We start from the raw sequence: 7,672 nt of genomic DNA on the forward strand, positions 1-7,672 counted from the left end.
TTTGGAACACAGAGCTCTCTGCTGACATCATGACCACAGTGCTCTCTGATGACATCTCTGTCCATTTTAGGAACTGACCAGAGCAGCATATGCTTGCTATGGGGATTTTCTTCTACTCTGGACAGTTCTTAAAATGGACAGAGATGTCAGCAGAGAGCACTGTGCTCGTGATGTCAGCATAGAGCTCTGTGTTCCAAAAAGAAAAGAATTTCTTCTCTAGTATTCAGCAGCTAATAAGTACTGGAAGGATTAATATTTTTTAATAGAAGTAATTTACTAATCTGTTTAACTTTCTTGCACAAGTTGATAAAAAAAATAAATAAAATAAAAAAGTTTTCCACCGGAGTGCCCCTTTAATTGAAGTGTGAACAAAGCCTTTTAAGTTACTTTTTCACTTCTATCTAAACAGTCAAATATTCCAGGTGTTGGAATGAGCCAATACAATACCTACATAAGCTAGACAAAGCCAAGTCTTTTTTTGTCCACTACTTATGAACTATAGGCCAAATGCATTTCAGACGATTTGTCATACTAAAAAGCACTGTAACGGATTCATTATTCAGTGAATATAAAGTCCAGCTTGGTATGCAAAATGGTACTGCTTACAAAAGGTGCTCCACAGACCTGGGGAAAAGTTGTTTTTTAACCCCTGGTCTTAGTTTTTTTTGCTATTTTACACATCTCGATTTAATTACCTATAAGTGTCCCTCCCCTTTGATGCCAGGATTCCCTTTGCAGGCAATCTTGTATCTCAAGAATTGCTCCAGGGCTCTTGTAATCAGATGGATCCCGATAGTCCAACACCAGAGGCCCTGTGCAAGTCTATGGGACCTTCAGCATCGGATTTCAGGGAATTTGTCAGATCATGTTTCTTCATTCTTATTTGTCAGGCATATTTGCCATCTAGCCTGCAGCCACCAAATCAAAATGCTGCATGCAGTGCTTTTTGTTTCAGTGTAGCCACGCCGAGTGGCAGTTATGATGGATGATCCAAAGGTCCAGTATCATTTCAGCCTATGGGACATCGAATGCAAAAAATCTAACCTAATCTATAATGTAATCAGGGATGGTGCCAGATAACTGGACAAACGTGAACCCAGACAAAAAAAAATAAAAAAAAGACAAAAAAAACCCACAAAAAACTTTCTTTTTCAACCTATTAAGGACACATAAATTTACAACTGACATCCAGGACTTAACGCACTATGGCGTGCTTAACCCCTGCGACATGATTGCGGGGAGCAGATAAGGTAACACTGTGGCAGTGGGTCCCCTTACCTGCCTCCTGACGCCTGCTCGGCTTTCCATTGATGCAGCCTGGGAGATCCAGGCTGTATCAGTGAAGCTCCAAACTCACTGTTCAATGCTATGCAATAAAAAAAAAAATATATATATATATATATATATATTTAGTGTATCTCTGTGTGCTTGAGTGTCCTAATGATTAAAATATAAGGTGTATGATCCCAAACATAAAAAAACAAAAAAAAAAAAAAACACTAAAACCGATTTTTTATCACATCATATATCAAAAAAAAACAAAAACAAATAAAAAAGCGATCAAACTGTTCTAAAACAAAAATGGTACCGATAAAAACTACACATCACAGCACTAAAAATGATCTCATATGGCCCATATACAGAAAAATAAACTTATAGAGGGACATTTATCAATGTTTGCTTATGTAGTCTTTTTTTAGTAGTTTTTTCCTTACTTTTTTTTTTGCTTATGTGTGACTTATCAACTGGTTTCAGCCTGTTGATAATTTTCTTTCACGTAAGCAATTTTTCCTTTTTTACTTTGATAGTAGCTTTTTCTGCTCCGTGTTTGAGCTGGAGTAAATTTAGTCAATTTTTAACGCTGTTGCGACTTTTTTTTGCGCAGTTGCGACTGTCGCAGTTAATAAATACCTGACTACCCGTAGTCCATTTTAAAATTATTACTACATAGTTAATTTTTGGAAAACTTGCTTTTCTCGCTTTCCAGTCAAAATGTCGCACGAAAAATCGCGTAGTCGCAGTTGCGACAATTTAGCAACAATTATAGTAAAGAAAACCTGACTAAATCCGTTGATAAATGTCCATAATAGTGGTCACAAAAGGACAATTTTAGGCATACTGATTTTGTAAAAAAATCAGTACAATGACAATGTTGTTGAACAATGAGAACACGATCTCTGCGGCTGGCTGTTAACCCTTTAGACAGTCGCTGTCAGCTTTGACAGTGGCGATCTAAAGGGATCTTATTACAATCCCTGGTGGTCTAGCCAGAGGGCTTACCTCTCATCCCATGGCTCCGTGGATCTATAATTGATTGAGCCTGCCTTGAGCAGGCGCAACCAAATGAGCACAGATCACACAGGTTAATGTAGTTCTATGGAACTCTATTGATCTGTGTGAGGAATCTAATGATTCCTTCTCAAAGTCCGCGAAGGGCCCGATAGTGTAAAATAAAAATAAATAAAGTTTAAAAACACACATTACATTAACCCCTTCCATATTAAAAAAAAATCACATCACTTTTTATTTGTTTTGGTGCATGTGTTATGGAAAAATGAAAGGTGTCATTACAAAGTACAATCGGTGCACACCTCACATGGCTCTGTAGATTGAAAAATAAGAGTTTTGGCTATTATTGGGAGAGGAGGAGAAAATGAAAGCACAAAAACTTAAACTAATAGAGACCTTATTTACAGACTATTTTGGTTAAAATTATTTTGTGTACCAGGACAAGTGGATTGTCATGAGGGACAAGTAGACTGTGCTACGTTTTAGTCCCGTCGACAAGTGGTTTTATTAAAATTTTCCACACCCCTGTAGACCATGATGAAGCAGGCGGAAATGTAATCTAAACCTTATGTAATGCCGGAGATCACCAATAGCGGTAATGCACGGCATTAACCCCTTAGGCGCGGTGGTCATCGTCGTCTAAAGTCAAAACATCCCGGTAGCTCAGTTGTGCTGTTTGGGACTTCCGCTTTGAAATTGCAGCATCCCGAACAGCTGCTTGCACGGTGAGGGTCCCTACCTGCCTCATCTCCGTTCCCACGTAGATGCAGAAACGACAGCGACTTCCGATGCGAAAGCTCTATACTAGAGGCGGGAAGTCCGTGCACAAGATTTATCAAGTGCTGTGCGTCTGTTCATAAATTAGGCGCATAACAGACCGGATATACGCACTTTGAAATGGTCTAAATGATGCGGGAAATAGACAGGCTTGATAAATCCCCCCCCCCCCGATATGTATAGCCTCCGGTGAACGGGGCAGCTATAGTGATAGTTTGTATTAGCATGGACAGTGTGTTTCTTTTTTTATTTGCATTTTACTTACATTTTATTTTTTACTTACATTTTAACTTTAGATATTATATTTTTAACGTATTAAGACCTATGGGACACATTCCCAATTGCATCCATTGGAGCCCCAGTTACAGGGGGATCGCTGTTCAGCCCTCAGCTTGCTTTCTTATTCATTCCATACATACGAGCGCTTAGCCAAGAGTTCCTGTTTACCTGACAGGAAGAGGGGGAAAGATGCTGCCAGATTCCTTTTGCTTTTCTCTCTAAAAACATAAAGGTCAGGCAATTGAAGTCCAACATGCCTGAATTTTCTCTTGGGGGTCCCCCATACACATTAGGCTGCCAGACAGTCCCACAAAAATTGTGGTTAAAGTGTACCTGTCGCCAACAAAAACTTTTGATATAATGTAGATAATACCATTATATGTATATTTGTAATATATATTGATTAAAAAAATGTATATTTTTGGGTGAAATTTTTTTTGTCCCTGCAGCTATTGCCTGTGTGTCTATGAAGAGTCCAAATATAGGAAGTGAGGGCAGGACAAGCAGGGCTCTGTGCAGGCTCCTTGCTTGTCAGTCATCCTGCTGTGTTAGTTGCCCTCAGTGCACAGAGCCCTGCCTGCCCTCAGTGCACAGAGCCCCGCTTTTCCTCAGTGCACAGAGCCCTGCCTTGTCCACCCACACTTCCTGCGTTTGGATACCTCCTAGAGACACCCAAATAATAACTGTAGAGACAAAAATATACACTTTAACAAATGTATATTACAAATCTACATACAATCATATTTTCTACATTATATAAAAAGCTTTTGTTGGCAACAGGTACACTTTAAAGGGGTATTCTGGCCATAGGCATCTTATCCCCTATCCAAAGGATAGGGGATAAGATGTCTGATGGCAGAGGGACCATTCTATGCTGGGCTGCTGCTTCAGTCTTGGAAACCTCTGTGTTTCCGGGGCTGGAGACGTGACGTCACACCACGTCCCTTCGTGACGTCATGCAACACCCCCCTCCATTCACGTCTATGGGAGGGGGCATGATGGCAAGCTTTCAAAGACATCCTGCTTTCCACCCAGCCAATTACAGAGCAGAGTGGGACACCATCAGAAGCTGGCAGAACGGGAGTGCAGTTGGGACATGAAGATCCAATAGCAGGGGAGTGAGGGAGATAAGTATGAACTCTTATTGTTTTAGTGCACAAGGAGGAAGTAATAAGACTTTTATATTTGCCCGGAAGAATCCTTTAAACCCATGCCACACATTTACAAATATACAGATTTGAAGCTCAATCAAGCACAGTAAATGTATAGCAGATGGGGGATGGGGGGGATGATGTGTTACAGTTTTAATAATCCCCTACTTAGTCTCTCTAGATATAGGTAGCCATGGACTGCAGCCATGACACCCGATTAATCTAATCCACTGAGGCAGCATGCAGTCACTTTTTGTTCATATTAATTGAGACTAGTAGGCTGAAGTTTGTGAAGGATACAAAAATATAGGGTTCCTGGTTATCAACTGTATATACAAAAAAGGGGCTTAAAGCTGTGGCCCTCACCCAATGCCGACTAGGGGTCACTTATGGCCCATTTGAATAAAGCGGTGCTCAAGATCAAACAAAGCCTATTGAGCTGACAGATAGCGGAGTACATACTTGACTATTTGCGTCAGTTCAATGGCATTTGAATGGAGTAGCAATAGGCATGCTCTACTGCTGTTTCATTCCCAAGACCCCTGTCCTGGTGATTGGTGGGGGGCCGTAGTGGTCAGACTCCCAGATCTAAGAGTTATCAGAGATGAGCGAACTTACAGTAAATGCGATTCGTCACAAACTTCTCGGCTCGGCAGTTGATGACTTTTCCTGCATAAATTAGTTCAGCTTTCAGGTGCTCCGATGGGCAGGAAAAGGTGGATACAGTCCTAGGAGACTCTTTCCTAGGAATGTATCCACCTTTTCCAGCCCATCGGAGCACCTGAAGGCTGAACTAATTTACGCAGGATAAGTCATCAACTGCCGAGCCGAGAAGTTTGTGACGAATCGAATTTACTGTAAGTTCGCTCATCTCTAGTTATCATCTATTAAAGGGGTATTCCAGGCAATACCTTTTTTTATATATATCTCAACTGGCTCCGAAAAGTTAAACAGAATAAATTACTTCTATTAAAAAATCTTAATCCTTCCAATAGTTATTAGCTTCTGAAGTTTTCTGTGTAACTGCTCAATGATGATGTCACGTCCCGGGAGCTGTGCATGATGGGAGAATATCCCCATAGGAACTGCACAGCTCCCGGGACGTAAGTCATCAGAGAGCAGTTAGACAGAAAACAACAACTCAACTTCAGAAGCTAATAACTATTGGAAGGATTAAGATTTTTTAATAGAAGTCATTTACAAATCTGTTTAACTTTCCGCAGCCAGTTGATATATAAAAAAAAGTTTTGGCCTGGAATACCCCTTTAATGTAGTACAAACCCTGATCATGCCCCTTACTAAGCTCTTTAGCTAAACATTCAGTCATGCTTGGAGAGAGTACTGTACAACACCCTTTTGATGCAGTATGATTAGCTGTGTCTTCTATTATTTTCATAATAGCCCTTTTATTTTACACAACACCTTTGGATGTATAGTCACAGGTGTATGGCGACTGTTTGGGCTGAAGGCGCTGTCACTATCCATTGGACTTTGTATATGACAGCTCATATGCATACAATGGCGCACCATATGGCAGTGGTCTTCAACCTGCAGACCTCCAGATGTTGCAAAACTACAACACCCAGCATGCCCGGACAGCCAACGGCTGTCCGGGCATGCTGGGAGTTGTAGTTTTGCAACATCTGGAGGTCCGCAGGTTGAAGACCACTGCTATATGGCATGTGATGTCTGTGAGGATTGACAACCACTGTACATGGAGTCCACTATAGCTGCTTACCAGGAATACCCAAGTAATGGCCAACAGGACTACCAGATCCTCACACCATGTGACAAGCCCCCAGCTGTCAGAGTCACGGGTATACACGAATCACTAGGAAGATCCTACAAGAAGTGTGTAGCACATTGGAAGACTGCAGGACCTTTTCCGCTGTAACTTTTGTCCAGACTGACAGGGTGTAATAAAGTTTTATTGAAGCGGCTCTCCCGTTGGCTGCATACACCTTGCTCTAGGCAGCCGGAGCCGAGGTTCATTATGGCAGTGTGTCACACAATGGAGCAGCTCTGCCAATTCATAAGGTGACACTAGAAACTTGTGGCACAGGTAGAGCAGGGACCCCTCATCCAGCACCTGCCTCTACACTGACCCCGCACATACATCCTGAGCGCCTCTGCCGGGAGCCCCTCCTTCTCCCCAGATAGGGGCGGCCCCTTTGTCCTCGCCTGCACTCACACCGGGCCCACAGTATACCCCCCTGTAACCAGCACACGGGACAGGCGACAATTACCGTGTGAGCAGATGTCTCCTCCGCCGGTCCTCCTCTTCCGCCGCTTCTCCTCCGTCCCCCCCAGCGACTATGTGACCACCAGGCTCACTCAGCAGCACCGGTCCCGGGCGCCAAACTAACCTCCCTGATCCACCTCTCCCCGCCCACTCTAGCCCCGGCTTCAGCCACACCCACACCGGCGCCTAACCACGTCCTCCTGATTGGAGGCTGAAGCGGCGCTCTGAGGCGGGAGGGCCAATCAGCGCGCAGAGAGGGAAACGAAGCCGGCGCCAGCAGTTCCCCTCGGCCAGCCGCGCTCTCCGGGTCCTTTGTTCTGCTTTTCCTGTGTCGGCAGCGGCGCGCACCAGCTCTTCCGTGCTGCCGCTCCTCTTCACCTTATGTACCTGGCCGGGGAGTTACTTTGGGACCGCTACAGGGAGACATGGCGGGCACTTAGTTACTTATAGTATCTTTTATATACAGGTCTTTGTACCCCGTATTAGGACAGTTTATTAATCAGAACGGAAGGTATTCGCCGCAAGACAAACGGACCCACCGCTGCTTTCCGTCAGTAAATCTTTGGCGCCGTCTCGCCACTGGCGGGAGGGAGAAAGTGGGCGGTAAAAGTTTGAATTTGTGACCTGGCCGTCGACCGCAGTAACATTTACTGTTCCTGTGTGTTGTGGGCGGGGATGGGTAGGACACGTGACCGTACACGCAGGGATAGCGTCGCCCGGCTGCTACGTTCTCTCTGTAGCTCCGTAAACGGTAGAAAACGGTCATCTCCAACGGCTGCTTCTCGTGTATGAATACATGGAGCGAATGGAAAGTGACCCGACTGCAGCTACTAGAACTAGCCGGACTCCTGGTACTGCAGAGGGCAGCTCGGCCTCTTACTAAACATTATGAACACCTTGGGAAACCTTTTTTGGCTAACTCGTTATAGCATGG

General features: G+C 43.8%; 1 protein-coding gene across 6 annotated transcripts in view; it reads right to left on the reverse strand.

The window, feature by feature from the left end:
• The window catches only part of EZH2 (enhancer of zeste 2 polycomb repressive complex 2 subunit), a 58,527-nt gene extending 51,112 nt beyond the window's left edge, over window positions 1–7,415 (reverse strand). The window contains exon 1 of one of the 6 annotated variants that reach the window (XR_008844040.1): window positions 7,278–7,415. The gene's annotated coding sequence lies outside the window, so the exon portion shown is untranslated. The other 5 variants (XM_056520560.1, XM_056520559.1, XM_056520562.1 and 2 more) reach the window with 5 other exon arrangements.
• Window positions 7,416–7,672: the final 257 nt, after the last annotated feature.

Source organism: Hyla sarda, chromosome 5, assembly GCF_029499605.1.
Source record: "Hyla sarda isolate aHylSar1 chromosome 5, aHylSar1.hap1, whole genome shotgun sequence".
NCBI classification, from domain to species: Eukaryota; Metazoa; Chordata; class Amphibia; order Anura; family Hylidae; genus Hyla; species Hyla sarda.